We start from the raw sequence: 18004 nt of genomic DNA on the forward strand, positions 1-18004 counted from the left end.
GCCCAAATGCATGCTCTATGATGTTTCTAATTTGTGTGTGTGCCTCATTATGGTGTTCTTCCATGGACATGTGTGCATTTCTGATGGGTGTCATCATCCATGGTTCCAGGGAGTAGCTAGCATTCCTCAGTAAATGGCCTTGTGGAATGTCCTCCCCAGCAAACATCTAGTTCAGCTGTAATGTGTAAAATACAACCATGTTGAGAAAAACTTTTAATACAAAAAGCAGCAGCAAAGCTTTCGGGTCTACACACTTCCTCAATGCTAAATACAAAATCAAAAACACATGAGTTAGAGTTTAAAGAGGAGCCAAGAAAAGTCATGTGATCACAGCCAGCCGATCAAATGACAACAACATATAAAATCACAAACAAGGTTATTTTAAAGAATACAAAATTTAAAAGTAACATAAAAGCACATATAAAAAATAAAAAATAAAAATAAAACACACATAAAAATATTGTTAAGGGACACATATAGAAAATTTTTCAATCAAAATTTACTCTGCTGTAGCCTCACTAGAATGGGCTTTAAGGTAACAGCAGTATTAAGGCCAGGTGGCAGTATTAAGGCCAGGTGGATGATCAGTAGCTAGCCTCAAAATCCATTCATATTCCTTGACTTCTAAGAAATTATTAATATCACCACCTCTCAGAGACATATGGACCGTGTCTACAACCCTAAATTTAAACCTATGCATGCTACCACAAGATAAAATGTGCTTATAAAGTGCCTTCTTATCATTATTCCTCCTGATCTCAGACTTATGTTCAATAATATGGTCTTTTAGTCTTCTCGTGGTCTTTCCTACATAGAATGAAGTACATTGGTGGCAAGTAGCCAAATAAACCACATTAGTACTAATACAGTTAGCAAACAGCTTAAAGTTGTAGACACGTCTAGTAACAGGGTGGGAGAAAATATCACTGCCTTTACCTAGAATATCATCACAACAAGTGCAGTCCATACAACAAAATGTACCCACCCTTGTACTAAGCCTTGTACTAAGTTGTGGGGTGCATTTACAGCTAAAATCTTTGTAGCACAATCTACTTTTCAAATTTCTCAAGTTCCTTTTAGAGAAGAAGGGTTTGGAATCTAACACATTCCTAACATCAGACGATGCCATAAAAATTACCCAATTATTTTCAATAATGTGCTTAACTGCCTGGGTATTAGTATTAAACAGTGTCACATATCTAACTCTATGTGAACCGCCCACGTCAGTCTCCCTACGCATATATGTATCAGATTCACTTAACATACTGAAAGTTAAGTGACACAGCCCTATCTCTTGCAATTTTACCCATTGTATCACAGAGAAATGTTGAATCATAACCACTATGTAGGAAGTCCATCTTCATATCCTCCATCTGTTTTAAAAAAACAACATCATCTGTATTAAGTCAACTGGAATTACTAAACTGCACAGTGACTATCCCTTTAAATATGTGCGGAGCATGCATGCTGTTCCTATGAAGGTATCTACCAGCACATACTTCTTTCTTATGCATACTTGTAAAAATTAAACCCTCCGTTAGTTCTATACATAAATCCAAAAAGGTAATACTAGTTTCAGAATATATCATTTTAAACTCAAGAAATGTAGTTGTACCATTCAAATAATCTAAATAGGTGTACAGATCACCGATAGACCCCTTCCAAATAAGAAAGCAATCATCAACAAAACGCTGATAGAAGCAAACATTGTTGTTTAACAGATTAGCATCACTGCACACATATTTGGTTTCCCACTGATGGAAAACCAGATTGGCATAGGTATTGGCCACAGATGTGCCCATTGCAACACCAGTGAGCTGTAGAAAAAAATTCTCATCAAACAAAAAGACATTCATAGTGAGAACCAAATCTAATAAAGAGCAAATATTCTCTATCTGTCTAGCAGGCATAGTAGCCATGCTAGTCAAAAATTCTCTGATGGACTCAATTCCAAGGTCATTAGGGATCACTGTGAACAAGGATGAAATAACAAGGGTAACAAATAAATATTCACTCTGAGATAACTCAGTGACATTTAGACTATCATACCACTTCCTAAGTTTCAAGATGAAATCTGTTGCGTCTTTTAGCACATTCTCACAACCTAACAAAAAAGGGTGCAGTTGCCTCTGTAGATAAATAGAGATTGGTTCTGTTAACCAACCATTGCCAGATACAATTGGTCTTATGGGAGGATTACATAGACATTTATGTATTTTGGGCAGCCCATACAGCTGTGGAACAACTGGGCAGGGTACAGTAAAGAAGTGAAAAAGATCAAGATCAATGTCTCCATTAATCTAAAGGTCATATGTAAACATATTAACCTTACTGATACATTTCTTAATGTCTAGTCATATATAAACATATTAACCTTACTGATACATTTCTTAATGTCCAAGGGAGAGATACACTTGAAGGCATTCCCATCATCAAGCAATAAATACATACCTTTCAAGTAATCATCACGATTCATTAAAACCACAGAACCACCTTTATCAGCCTGCTTTATAACAGTAGAAGTGTCCTTCTCTAAAAATTTAAAGGCTATAAACTCATCATAGCTTAAGTTGCAAAATCTTTCTTTTAACTTTAGAAATTAACTTCTAAGCTCAACCTCACATAAATCATGGAAAGTCATAAGAACAGGCAAACTAATAGTAATAAAAGTACTTTTCTTCTTACAGTGAATGGATTGGCTTGAAACAGAGTCTTTAAATAACACTTTTAAATTAACACTTCTAACAAACTGCTTTAAGTCTGTAAGAGCCGCGAGCAACAATGTCATCAGCAGCTGTGGGAATGAAACTAAGTCCTTTCTGTAACAGGGACAAATATGGAGATTCAAGATCGGAAGTAGATAGATTAACAAAACCATGAGTTACTGCCAAGTCAGTTTTCCTTGCCCCATAGGGCGCTCGTTCTTCCGCTTGATTCCACTGAGGTTTTGTCTCTGTAAGGATCAGCCCCTTGACACACTCTGTTCTTTCACTTTTTCCGGTCGATCCAGCTGTAAACATTTCTGGGTAACATTTAAAATCAGGTGTTGACTCCTACCATTCACATTTTCAGCACCACGCTCCTTCTCCATTGATTCAACCACAACGTGCGTATTGACATGTGTACTGGTACCAGCCTCTGGTGTGGAGGTCGCCGAAGCGTCAGAATGTAGGGGCATGTCCTTAGATAAGCGAGTTGACATAGCAGAAGATACTAGGGATATGGAGTCAGAAACATCCACAGATGAGACTCCAGTATCAAAAAAGCCTATGATCATTACTTAAGCGTTGGCAAAAGCTTAACTTGAAGTTAAGCCTTGACTATATGTCTTTGATGAATGATCATTTCCTTCAAACTGAGAATGATTTGAAGGAAGAAATTATCAATTTAGAGAACAAGTTGCTTACTATGCCCTGTTTTCCTAATTTGATCAATGTGTACCAACAGATGCTTGATAGACTGCACACACTAGATGATAGGCTCAAAGCTACAAAAAATAAGCTTAAATGTGATACATTTGATTTCCAGAGGAGCCATATCTTTTCATGGATAAACAAGATTTTTCTGCTGTTAATAAGCATTCTGGGCAGCGTATATTGAAAAATGACTTCTTTGATACTGGAGTCTTATCTTCTCTCTAATTAGATCAATCACTATCTCACTGTCACTCTCTTTTCTCATTTATCCAAAACTAATACTCCTTATATAGTCCAAGTAGCCACAACCATTCTTACTTTCCTAATGACTTTACTTCTCAGTCATAAATATAATGATACTTTCATTGTTGCTCTACTAATATCATACTATATTTCATTATCATACACCTTTTCTCTTTCTAACATTTCCACTGTTAAGCTGTCTCTTCTTTTCATTATTTTATTTGCTAGAAATTGCAGGTAATATTACAGTACCTTTTGCAATGTTATATCTCTCTTTGCTATATACAAGCCTGTCAGGGGAATTCAATAAAGCTTACACAGTTATTTTTTTCCATGTGCATGTTGAGGCATGATGTGAACATTGGCATGAACAGTTTTAGATTCAGTAAGCTCTGTGTGGTGGCATAATCACATGCACTCGTGCAATTACGGAAACATTCATGGAATGCAAATTTCAGCATAAGTAGCTGAAATTTTTGCTAATAAAACAAAACAACATGGTGAAGCAATCCAACAGCCTGCAATAAAACCATGTAGACTCTGTGTCTGGGTTGGTAGTGTACACAGATTTCTGAGTACAGGAGTCTACATGGAAGCAATGGCATGTAGAAGTCCAGAAATATGAAAAAATATTCTCCTGAAAAAGGTAACAAGACACATATAATGGGCAATTTATACACTGCGGATGTCAGAAAACAACAGGGGTGTGTTAGAGAGAAGAAGAGATTGAGTCTTGTTACTTAGAGTCAGTGAATTAAATAATTTATGTAAAAAAGTTCATCCTTGTGGTTTAGTGAGTATCTTTCTTGTGCAATGGAGTAAAAGGGGAAAATGAAAAAATAAATAAATAAAAAACAAATATTTGGACTCTATGTGCAAACATGGGAAAAAGGGGTTGTGGATGGATGGACGGCTGATGGATTTGGAGAAAAGGTAAAAAGTGTGCCCAAAAACTATTCTAGCCAGGGGCTGAAGAGTATCAGAGCCAACCTTTGCTTAGATATTGTTTAGTAATAAATTGAAGGTATGTGTCGTGCCTGTGTGTTTTATTTGTAGTGGGATAGAGTTACAAGTTTTAGTGACTTGGTGGGACTATAGAGAATCCCCAGCTGAGTTGCTTGTTTGGACATTAGGAGAAAAGATGTGTTACCTGACTGTGGTAGTCTAGACTTGAAGTATGGTTTGTAGCACATTGTTTTAATGATGGACATTTTTTAAGGAAATTAAATAAATTGTGGACTATCTTGAGCTTTGAGTATCGGAGAGTTCAAGCCAGTGTAATTATCTAAGTTCTATGCAGTGGTGGTTTTTAATGGGGTATTTGCTGCAGATTTGGTTATTTTATTGCAACATGCACATTATGTTTAGTTCTATGGGTGAAACTGATGTTTGTAAAGAGGGAGGATGCATATAGAAGGGATATAAGTAGCTAGGCAGTGGCTATAGATTTTCTTGCAGTCTCTGTGAGAAAACATTGGTGTGTATAGTGATCCTAGTTTCCAGGAGTTTTTTTTGAGGGCCTGGAGTAGGTGTCACTCTTATTTAAGTTTGTTTTTATTAAGACTCCATGTACCTTTGTTTGTGGTACTTATTCAAGTTTTGTGCTGTCAGATGACATGATGTGGAATTTGTGTTTTTGTTCTGTATGACGTTTGTGAGTACAGGACATTAGATTTGTCTTTTTGGGGTTGAGGAGTAGGTTTGGACTGGTGAGCCAGTATTCTGTGAATAGGAAAGCCTTTTAAATGATATCTTGTAGGTTATACAGTGATTGCACAGAGCAGATGAGTGTTACATCACCTGCATATTGAATAAGGTTTGCTTGTTGAGAAGCAGTATGCAGCTTTTTGATAAATGTGTTAAAAAGGAGAGACCCAAATATTGAACTTTGAGGAAACCTGTCTGTAACTGGCAAGAAAGTTGAGAGGTCTTGCTTCCATTTAATTGTTTGTTGCCTATTTGAGAGATAAGTATGGACCCAGGTAAGTGCAGAGATGCTAGTTCATATAATAATTTCTGATATGATACCATGTCAAAGGCTTTTGACCAATTGGGAAAAATAGATGATACTTGGTCCCCATAATTTCTGTGTTGATTCACTGTGTTGGTAAAGCTGAGGATGTGGTTGTGGTGCTTTGGCTGGGATCCATCTGGTTTGGAGTAAAGTAAGCAATGGTCATTCAGGAATTTGATTAGTTGAGAGTGAATACATCTTTCCAGAATTTTAGATAGAGATGACAGGACTGCAATAGGCTGATAATAAGTCAGATCTGTTATGTTGCCACCTTTACTGAGTGAAATTATGAATTAATTTTTCCAGATTGTTGGAACATTGTTTTCATGTATGGATCTCTTGATTAGGATGGAGATGGGGAACGCTATGGGTGCAGCTGCAATTCTTAGATAGTCTGTTGTTAGATCATCAGCTGCCAGGGTCGTTGGCTTTAATTTTAGTAATTTTAGTAAATATTTATATATATATATATATATATATATATATATATATATATATATATATATATATATATATATATTTTTTTTTTTATTGCTACAGTAGGGATAGGTGTGGGCATTAATTGTTGTGCAGTATTATAGGTTTTTGGAATGGTGGATGGCAGGTTGGAGGTTTGTTTAATGATAGATAGGGCTGAGTGAATGAAGTGGTTCTTAAACTGAGTTGGAATGCTGTCAGAGTCCTTATTCATTTTTGAAGAAGGAGCAGAGGTTTGCCCTGGGTTTATAGTTTTTAATGGATGGCCAGAAGAGAGTGGAGTTATTTTGATGTGAATTTTGAAGGTTTAAGAAATATGATTTTTAGTCTTTGGTTACTTGCATGTCAGATAAGTTTCATAGGGTTCTATATTCCTGTTCAAATCTTTGATTTTTGGTTTTGGAACAAGGTATGATCTGTCTTAGTCATTAAATCATTGGTTATATCTGTTAACCTGACTCACTTGGTCCTGAGGGGTGCCTGTGCATTTAGTACTTTTAGAAATTTTAGGTTAAAGTTGGTGACTGCTTCATCTAGGGGTAGAATTTTTGTTGGTTTCTGATGTACTAAGAGAAGGTTGAGTTAAATTTTTCTATGATGAATTGTTTTTGTTGCGAACTTGCTTGTTGACTATTTGTGTAGAAATATTTTGCCTCTGTCTTATGATATAAGTTGGTTAATGGTCACTAACAGAGTCTGGCAGTGTGCCACTGGAGGTTATGGCATCTGGTTTATTTGTGAGAAATCAGTCAAGATTGGTTAGTCCCTTTGTTGGGTTATGGCATCTGGTTTATTTGTGAGAAATCAGTCAAGATTGGTTAGTCCCTTTGTTTTGTTTTTTTGTTTTTTTTGTGTGTGTATACTCAGGTTAAGATGATTATCAGCTGTAAAAATCCAAATAAGTTTATGCTCTATGAAGTTACATCATTTGGTTCCAGTCTATGTTTGTATCTCCCATTATCATAGTTTCCAGAGCTATTTTGCTGTTTATCCAACACAGAATATATTCAAGTATGGCTGCATTATTATGTGGTGGAATGTAGTGTGCTATAATACAAATGGATTTGTTCTTGTTGATTTTTAATGAGGTGGCTAGGACTTCGGCATTTTGGAACTGTGGAAGTTTGTGAGATCTCTTAGTTAATTTTATGGAGTTTTTGCATGTAACTGCAGTGCCTCCCCACATTTGTGTTGTGTATCAAATCTGATTATATTATATTATATTATATTATATTATATTATATTATATTATATTATATTATATTATATTATATTATATTATATTATATCCGTGGGGGAGTATTTCTTTCTCACTTATTTCAGGTTTCATTTGCTACTATTATATCAGGTATGTAGTGTTCTAGACATGCATGGAGATATAGTTTTATTGCAGAAGCTCTGGACGTTTCTGTCGAGTATGAGAAGGTTGAGGCCTCTGGTGTGCTGATGGGAGTGAGATAGGGTTAGCTGTGAAGAGTCATTTGTTGTGGGATGTAAGATAATGGTGGGACCTGTAGAAAAATGTAGATAAATGGGAGAGAAAGAAAATAAAAGGTAACAAAGGAATGTATAATTAAAATAAAAAGAGAGAGAGAAAGGGGGAGGAAATGACAAAGAGGAAGTGCAGGCAACACTTTCACACATAATGTTATTCACTATTCCAATCTTTATTAGCACTATTGTTTTATTTTTATACTTATTAAATATTTATTCAAGTAAAACAATATTTCTAGGAAATGCTTATGGATACACTGCAACAATCATTATCATTACCCTCATCAACTGCTTTTTCCCAATTTTTCTACATGTGGTCAAGGTGTTGCGTCCACTGCCACTGTCTCAGTCTCTATTCAATGCCACACCCCTGCATTCTTCAACACTCATGCCTGGCCATCATAGTTCTTTCACAAAATTAATTTACCACTTTGCTGGATACCCTTGCTTCTTCTTGTCTTCTTCCTGTCCATCCCAAATCTTTACCAAATTGCATCAGACAGAGTCAGCCCTGAATTGCAGTTGTATCAACTGTTGCATTTGCAAGGTAAGTCTTTGACATACCCTATAGTCTTATAGAGTATTATGATATAGCCTTTGTATCTATGAACTTGGTACAATATGCAAGTAAATAGTGGAGTATATGTACATAAAAATAAGTAACGTGACTACTTACACTATTTTACTAATATGTGTCAATTTTTAATTAGTAGGCCTCATGCATGAATTTTTCATACAGTCCAACTGCAGCAGATTACTGGTACATCATTCAAGACAGAAGTTAGAACGTGAGGTTACACATTGCAGTTTCTGACTTTAGGCTTGTCTATATGCTAGCAGTAGATGTGGTTTGCTCCCCAAGCCCACCCCCCAAAACAGTGATGTCCTCTTGTATATGCCATAAGAGTAACTCATCTATGCTGCCCACAAACTCACAGTAAATGGGTGTATGTCACAATTATTATCCCCCACATCTTCAGGAGAATACTGTCAATTTCATCATACATTGTATGTTTTAGTTAACTCATGTATAGCAGTGTACATTGTTATGCAGGTGGTTGTATGAAGAATGACCCCTGTTCTGACAAGCTGCTTCTGTAGCCAAAAGGCCTAAGACAGTCATCCTGTGTGATGAAGCTGTAGTACTTTTGAGGGTTTGAACCCTGATACAGGTTGCGGTTTTGGATGTGTACTAGCAATAGGTTGTGTTTTACAGAGTGTCACTCGGGGTGTCACACTGCTATGAACCTTGTCCTGTCTTAATTCCACATTTGTGTGATGTGACGCATGTTTAAGACCTTTTTGAGAAGGCTAAGGTGGTTTGTGTAAGGAGTTGCAATAGCAAAGAATAGAGCATCAGAGGCACTCTACCAACATCTGGAAAATGACTCATTAGGTGGCACAAAGAAACTATGCCAGGTTTCAATGGAAAGACAGAAAGATAAAGAAGATAATCAGGCACCCTTCATAAGGGATGCCAGCATCAATCTGCTCACCACTTCACAGGACTTCAAAGGCAGATGAAAGGAGTATTTCCAGCAGCTTCTGAATGAAGAAAACCCCACAGAAGCTGTATTGCCCACAAAACAGCCTATGTTGAGAGAAGAAGAGCCTATGCTAGAAGTAAGTAAGTATAGTAATAAGGAAAATGAATTCAGGGAAAGCAGCAAGCTCAGATGAGGTCACAGCAGATAGTACTCATAGCCATGTGGAAAGAAAGGTCTATCACAGATGACTGGAGAATAAGCAAACTTGTGCCAGTGTACAAGAACAAAGGGGAAATCCACAACTCTGGACAGTACAGAGGAATCAAACTCCTATCACATTGCATGAAAGTTCTAGAGATGGTGATTGATAAATGGATATGCAGAGTAGTAGAATGTAAGATTAGAGATGAACAGTTTGGATTCAGATCAGGGTGCTGCACAACTGACCCGATATTTGCAGTGAGATGGATAGATGAGAAGAAGCTAGAAATGAGGAAAGACTCCAACTGGGAATTCCTAGCCTTGGAGAAAGTAAATGACAAGGTCCCAAGAAAGCTGATCTGGGCAGTACTGTGGTGGTTCAAAGTCCCAGAAAAATTGGTAAAATTAGTACAGGTTATGTACAAGGGCCCAATGACTCAAGTACGAAAAGTATTCAGCCTCACAGAAGGGTTCCCAGTGGAAATGGGTGTACATCAGAGTTCAGCTCTGAGCCCACTGCTGTTCATACTGGTGATAGACTACATTAACAAACAGGTTGGAGGGTACAGATCATTAAGTTGCTGTATGCAGATGATGTGCCATTACAGGCAGACTCTTGGCAAGAAGCAATGGAATGCAAAACTGAAGGCAGATGGGATGAAACTAAGCAGAAATAAGACAGTGGTAATGATGGCAAACTGGGGAAATCAGAAGAAGCTGAGAAGTGAGATAGAATGGAAAACAGTGGAAGAGGTAAATAGCTTCAAGTATCTGGGAGGGGTGGTTGAGGAGAAGGGAAGTCTTCATGAAGAGATCAAAACTAGAATCAGATGGGCTGCAGCCAACTGGCACAGAGAGTCAGGTGAAGTTTATGACAGAAGAATGCTAAATAAGCTGAAAAGTAAGGTCTACAAGACAGTGGTGTGACCAGCACTACTGTATGGTACAGAAACCTGGGCAGTAAAGGCAGAGCAAATGAAGAAGCTAGAGGTGATGGAAATGCAGTGCCTGAGATGGGTGGTAGGATACACTCTGTGGGACAGATGAAAAAATGAGGACATAAGAGCAGAAGCCAAAGTAGCTCCAATTGCAGGAAAGATTAAAGAGAACAGATTATGGTAGTTTGGACATGTGTAGAAAATCAAAAGACAATCTGGTGAAGAAGATTTGGAACAGACAGGAAGAAGGTAAGAGGAAACAAGGATATCCAGCAAAGAGGTGGATGGATTGTGTGAAAGAAGATCTGCAACAGTCAGGTATGAGTGTTGAAGAAGGTAGGAGTGTGACATTGAATCGAGAGAGATGGTGATAGTTAACATGATTCCTGGACCTCATGTAGAAAATGGGAAAAATAGAGTGGATGATGATGAGGTGGTTTGGGTGGAGAGCAGCACTGTAGAAACAATGAAAGAATAAATAGGATTTATGTCTGACTACCCACCACAGACACAGGATACAGTCAATCAATGCTGTTAGTAATCAGGAAATCCTGGCCTGGATTAAGGATAGAAGTGGACTGTAGTAGCAGGTACGTATAACATAATAGTAAATATCAGATGTGAGCAATGTGCCTCGTGTTTGCACACTGTTTACCTACATGCAAACAGTATAAAAAAGGGCAAAGGCACATGTGTGTATACTTAGTTAACCATAATGCAAATCTGATGCTTCTCACTCTATAGCACTTTCTCTATCTCTCACTCTCTCTCTCTGTCTCCATAATGCCCTAAATACCTATGAAGCTCTTAGAGTAGGAGGAAATCAGGACAAAGCAACAAATAATTGGGTGACAAGAGCCCAAAAATAGGGACACTTTACAAATATTGCACTTAAAACTTAGAGAGGTGATATATTTACAGGCATTGCATTTCCATGAATTGTCTGAAGGATATGATGTGTGAAATTTAGCTTTTATATCACGTTATCGAAAGATGAAAATAGCGAACGCCATTTCATTGGCCCCAAAACATCTAAACATGAAAATATCGAACATTCAGAACACAAATTTTTTCCCATGGAATAAATTTGCTGCTCAAAAACACATACACACAACACAAGCACATCAAACAAACAGCAACCACACACATACACTTAAATCCCTACATGTAACGCTACACTAAACTAAACATACACTACTATCTACCCACTTACCATAACCCAAACCCTAACCCTAAGGTCCATCACTATCACACACTCACCTAAACCGCGCCCTAACCCTAACTCACTTAAACCGCCCGTAACCCTAAAGTCTGTCACTATCGTGCACACGCCTAACCCTTGCCCTAACCTTAACTCACTTAATCTGCCCCTAACCCTAACGTACAAACGATCTCACACTTACCTGAACCCAACCCTTAACTTTTCACCACATTGTTAAGAATAGCGAAGCCACAGAAATGGCCAACCAAATTCTTTCCCAAGGAAAGAATTCGCTGTTCTGCAGCTTCACTATTGTTAGCGTTCGCTGAATAGTGTTCAATATCAGAACATTCAAAGTTTTAGTACTTTGATGTTCTGATATAGACCCGAAATTTAGATGTCTGCCATTATACACTTACCTCATTTCTCAATGATTTGCCATAGATTTTCCAAAAAAAACCACAATATTGTGTGAGACAGACTACAAATATGAGTCAATCATCCTGACATTATGCAAAAATCTGGAAAGTGGAGCTCTATAGTGCCCTGTCAGTCTAAGACACCATGTCTCCCCTAAGACTACATTTGGAAACATTGCAAATTGAAGGTACAATATAAGTATATGTACATATATTGACAAGCCATCCCTTTGTTTCCCCACCAGCAATGACACCAACAAGCACAACAGCCCTAGGTCACCTTGACTTTTCCACACCTATATTATAGCCTGTACAGGTTGTAAGATATGATGTTGTCTTCTCCCTCTTGGAAATGGCCAATTGATGGTGCTCACAGGTTTGCTTATCCAAATGCAAACAGATGAATAGGCTCTATAAGGGTAGTGTTGTCACACAACTAGGCAACTAAACAGTATTTGTCTGCTAGGCTACTCACCTCAGATGACACTATGAGATAATGTGACTATGCAGGCCTCCCAAGCTGTTGTCAAAAACATGGCTTGTTTATGTCATGTAGTATAAGTTCAGCTGCAGTCCTACATAAATCAGACTTGTATTGTGGTGCATGCATTAAATACTCTGATCTGTAGTCCATATACTTAGATAGGTAGGGGTTCTAATGTCACTGCAATTAACCGTGTGTGTGTGTGTGTGTGTGTGTGTGTGTGTGTGTGTGTGTGTGTGTGTGTGTGTGTGTGTGTGTGCCTGTATCTATAAACAGACGTGGAAGTCTGTATTCCAATCAACCTAACAAATAGCATGGTTTCCATTGTTTTGGTGCTTGCACAAACATCCATCAATGCAGACCTCCAAACTCTTGTCCCCATGTGGCCTTCTGATGCCATCTACCATAAGATACATTGTCACCCATGTGTCCTGTTGATGACATCTACAATAAGATCATCTCCAGTCCTGTTAAAATCAAACTTGTGTCGTGGAGTGTGTGTTAGGTACTCTGCTCTGTAGTCCATAAAAATAGATAGATACTGGTTTTAGTCTCACTGCAGTCAACTGTGTGTGTATAAGCCAAAGTAGAAATGTATATCCCAACCCAACTTCAAAAATGGCATGGTTTTATGCTATTTTGGTACTTGCGCAACCACCCAGTCAAGGCAGGCCTACAACCTCTTGCCCCCCACGTGGCCTGCTGATGTAATCTACCATAAGATCATCTGTTGTTCTGTTACTCTCAGACTTGTGCTGTGGTGTGTGTTAAGTTCTTTGATCTGTGGTTCATGAACTTACTTAGGTAAGAGTTCTATTGTCACTGCAGTCAACTGTTTTTGTATGTCTGTTAGATGTTGATAGATGTTATGCAGAGCATTTTACAACAGCCTAAGGGACACTGCCATTTTGTGCTCCACAGACACTACTGATGTCATCAGCTATATCACATTACTGGATATTTATATTTCACAACAGGCCATGGTCACACACTGGCCTGACAGACATGTAGATGTCACCTTATCCTATATAAGACAGGCAACAGTGAAATTACTGTTATTGTATGTGCAAACATCATGACAAATGTTTGCAATGGTGAAATTCAGGTTGACACTTTAGATCACATAGGAGGTCCATGTGGACTATGGTTATTGCAGATGATATTGTGGTCTGTATTGAGAGTAGGGTACAGGTGTATGAGACCCTGGAAAGGTGGGGATATGCTTTACAGAAGAGAGGAATGAAGGTCAGCAGGACTAAGACCAAGTATTTGTGTGTGACTGAGAGGGAGGCTCCATGAATGGTTATAATTCAGGGAATACAGTAGTTGAAGGCATATGATGTGAAATACCCTGGACTAACAGTTTTGAGTAATGCTGAGTGTGGAAGACAGGTGTAGAAGAGAAAGCATACATGGTGGAGTGTGTGTGGAGAAGAGTGCCAGGAGTTATCTTTCACAGACAGGTACCAATAACACTGACATGCAGGGTCTACAAGATGATAGTGAGACCAGCTATGTCATATGGGTCACAGATGTCACTAACAAAAAGGCAGGAGTCATAACAGGTGTTGGCAGAGTACCAGACATTATGGTTTTCATTGTGTGGACCTAGGATGGAATGGGGTATTAGCCAGATATTACAGTGTCAGTTCAGGTTGTATATTCTGGAGACGAAGAAAGAGTGGTGGGATTGTGTTGGTTTGGACATGTGCTGATGAGTGATGCTGGGTGTATTGGGTGAAGAATGCTAAGGGTGGAGATGCCAGGTATGAGGGACATAGGAAGGCCTATGATAAGGTGTATGGATGTTTTGACAAAGACCAGTGAAAAGGCACTCAGGAAGAATGACCAGTACTTCAAGCACTGTATACACAATTTATTAATCCACAACATGAATCTCCAAAGCACAAAAAAAAGTACATAAACACTCTTAGGTCCCAATGGGTTTTTGTCATAAGACAGACTTCATCAGATGCAAACCATAATTGAAACACAGGTTATAAATACCCTAAATAATTAAATGGACACCATTCAGAAGCAGCAATCAATAAAACAATTAACTCAGCTTGCTAAAATTCATACTTAAAAACACAATCATCAGCTTGTGTACAACAATATATATATATATATATATATATATATATATATATATATATATATATATGTTTACTATCAATATCTTGAAATTTAAAAAAAGGTACAAAACACCGAAGTGTGTACCAAAAATGCACCTAAACGAATGATCATAATGCCAAAAAACAGCCATTAATGCCGACAATGTCAGCAACGACATTTTACAGCATTAACAACAATGTCACCCTTACCGCAACTCCCTAATCCCTACATCTAACTTCCTGTGTATGCAGGGGGGGCAAGGCCCCCTGCACCCCCACCCCCCCTAACATATTATTTCAACTCTGACATCACACTACAATGAGGAAAGGGATGTATTTCCCTAACCGCACTGTACCGCGATCCCTTTACATGAGCAAACGTTATATTTGCGAATGCACAGTCCATTCGCAAATATACCATTCGTTCATGTAACCTGCACACATATGAAGTATTTGAACATCTGTTGTTTGAATACTTCATAGCCATGCAATTGCATGGCAAGATTTCAATATTAAACCTATATATATATATATATATATATATATATATATATATATATATATATATATATATATATATACATACATACATACATTTACAACTTGTATACTTTATGTGCAAACCATAATATATATTTAAAAAAATATATAAAAATAATCCTAAAAGTTTAATTTAAAATACAGTAATTTCAAAGTTCTCAAGTTCCATCTAATGGACAAAATGAATATATCTCAAAGTTAAGCTTTAAAACTGGGGCTACTGACAAAGTTTTGTTCATACCTGGGAATCTATTGGCCTCAAGCACAATCTGCCAGAATAATTCCCTGTATTGAATATTGAGCTCCCATGGCCCTTTAGTAGCAGCTAGGGGGTCGGTAACTGCCCCATTGACTAAATTTCTTGATGTTAAACTTAAGACCTTTTCCATGGGATGTGTAGATATTCTGAAAGATTCGTGGGACTTGCTCAAGCAGATTAAATCAGATCTATATGAGGAGAATCCCCAGAATTTAGCAAGCTCTGCACGGCATGCAGAAATAGTGCAGGATCTGCTGGAGGCAATATGGCCACAGTGCGATCCAGGAATACACTTCCAGGATGTGCAGGAGCGCTCCTGCACTATTCCTGCATGGGCACAGCTCCTGTATTCAAATTACCCCATTTTCAGGTGAAAACCATGCAAATGAGGTGAATTTGTGATCCAGGAAGCTGGCAGCTGGCCGTGCAGGATTAGTGTAGTCTGCAGAAATGTAATTGGTTAATAACAGAGTACATTTCTGCAAACTACAAAATGGATCCATGACAGCTCCAAATAAAGGATGTATATAATGTGGAAAGCATGCCAATGGCCAAATATATGTTCATTAGAATGGAAAGCAGTTGCAAAAAAAAAAAACTTATGTTTTTATCTGATTTCGGCTGTTTAAGCATAGGCAGCAGCGTGCAAACGGGATTGGGCCGAAAAAAAAAAAAAACTTGAAATAAGCATTCTATCCAAAATCACAATTTTGCAATTATACACAATGGCAGGCAGAAGACAACATGGCCAGTGAATAGTGGTTGCTAAGTGGGAAGGCTCAGTGTCAGACTTGTAACTAGGTATTAGCAGGCAATCCTATGCAAATGAGGGAAATGATACTGAATCCTAGATCCCCCCTCATAACTAACCTGCACCCAACCGTGTCAGTGCAGGAAGACCATGGTGCAAGCCTAAAAGCTAGCTGACATCATAGAGGGGTGTGTCAGGCATACTGTAAGCTTATTGGAGCCCTGTTGCTCGAGTTTGCCCTTAGCTTAGCAGAGCTAAGCAAGGGGTTGGGTCTAAGGCTGCCTAGCACTCTTTACATTGCCTAAATGTATGTGCACACCGCACACCATGTTTTAAAGGAAAGAAAAAAAAGTAAACCAAAAAATAGCAGCTTAATGCAAATCTGAGCACTGTGTTTGCACGGCATGCCACTGGGCATAAACAGGAAGGCAATGGGAAGGGAAAACTGCAGTAGGAAGGTAATCAAGGAGAGCTAGCATAGCTGGCAATGTATCAGAATTAGCCAGTTATACAGGTAGCAGCCCAGCCCAGCACACCACTATAAACTATGCAAACACATTTCGCTTTGTTTTTTCTTACAAACTCTACACCACCAGTGTATGCAAGTGTGGAACTTTTACCAAACAAAAGCAACAAAATGATAGAGGCTGCAGCAGCTATCATAAATCAACATGTGGAAGAGCAAATAGTAGAATACCATGAGGTAGTGGGTGGTATAGGCTGCACACACATACACATCAAAGCCCCACCCGGTGAGCGGGGTAGGTCTACATCAACCGCAAAGGCTTTGCCTCCATCAGCTGTCAGATCGTGTGCGATGCCCATGGCATTATAATGAATGTGTGTGCTGGCTGCCCCAGAAGCTATCACGACTCCCACATTTGGCATATGACGCAGTTGTACCAGAGATTTGCCAATGTGGACATCCCTTATGGCCACGTAGCATGGGATGCTGGTTATGCACAGGAGTCATGGCTGATGACACCCATCAGAAATGCACACACACCCGAACAAGAACTCCATAATGAGGCACATGCACAGACCAGAATCATAATAGAGCATGTGTTTGGGATGCTCAAGTCAAAGTTCCATTGCCTGGACACATCTGGTGGAGCCTTGAAGTACTCACCAGCTTCATGTACCCAGATTGTCATCGTATGTGCCATGCTACACAATATGATCCTGCAGAAACAGCTGCAGCAAGAACAGCACAGGGCAGGGCCACACAGCCGACCACCAGTGCTAAGGCTTGCACAGGCACAGAGTGACTCAGAGGAGGAACAACCTGAGCCTGCCCCAGTAGGCAGAAGGAAGCATGCCCAGTATGCCCAGGCTGTGGCAAAGAGGCAATGCATAGCACATACACTGACATGGTAGGAACCCAGGGAATGACACCTCTCTCTAACTCACACATACAGTTAAAGAGATGCCAAACATTACACTATCTGTTCTTAACCATACATGGGGAGTGTACTATGTGCATCCGACATCATCAGCCCTCCAGCATCATCCTCAATATTGGCACAGCCACAAGGTAAGCCACTGTCCCTATCAATTGCAGAATGGAGTAGTATGTTTTGTTACTTGTATCTATGGTATGGATGTGAGCATGCAAGTGAATCATGTGGCTGAATGGGATGCTAGTAGATAGTAGACACCTACAGTGGCAGCATGAGATCTGTAGCAAATACTGGTATAGCCATAGTAGCCAGTACTAGACAAGGTAACAAAACTCACTGCAGGAAATGTGATGGGCCACATGTGTGTCCACAGGAAACACACATGCCAGTCTGGGAGGCTCACATACCCAACAACAGTCTCAGCCAGCAGGACAGGCATAGACAAACACAAACAAAGGCTGGGATAAGGCATCTGATTGATGGCTGTGGAGAACAGCCCCCCTCCAGACCTACACAGACAGACTATAACAGGTCAGACAGTGGGATGTTAGTTCTGAAGGGTAAGA

Source organism: Protopterus annectens, chromosome 2.part0 (assembly GCF_019279795.1).
Source record: "Protopterus annectens isolate FY-2018-M chromosome 2.part0, PAN1.0, whole genome shotgun sequence".
In the NCBI taxonomy this organism is placed as follows: Eukaryota; Metazoa; Chordata; order Ceratodontiformes; family Protopteridae; genus Protopterus; species Protopterus annectens.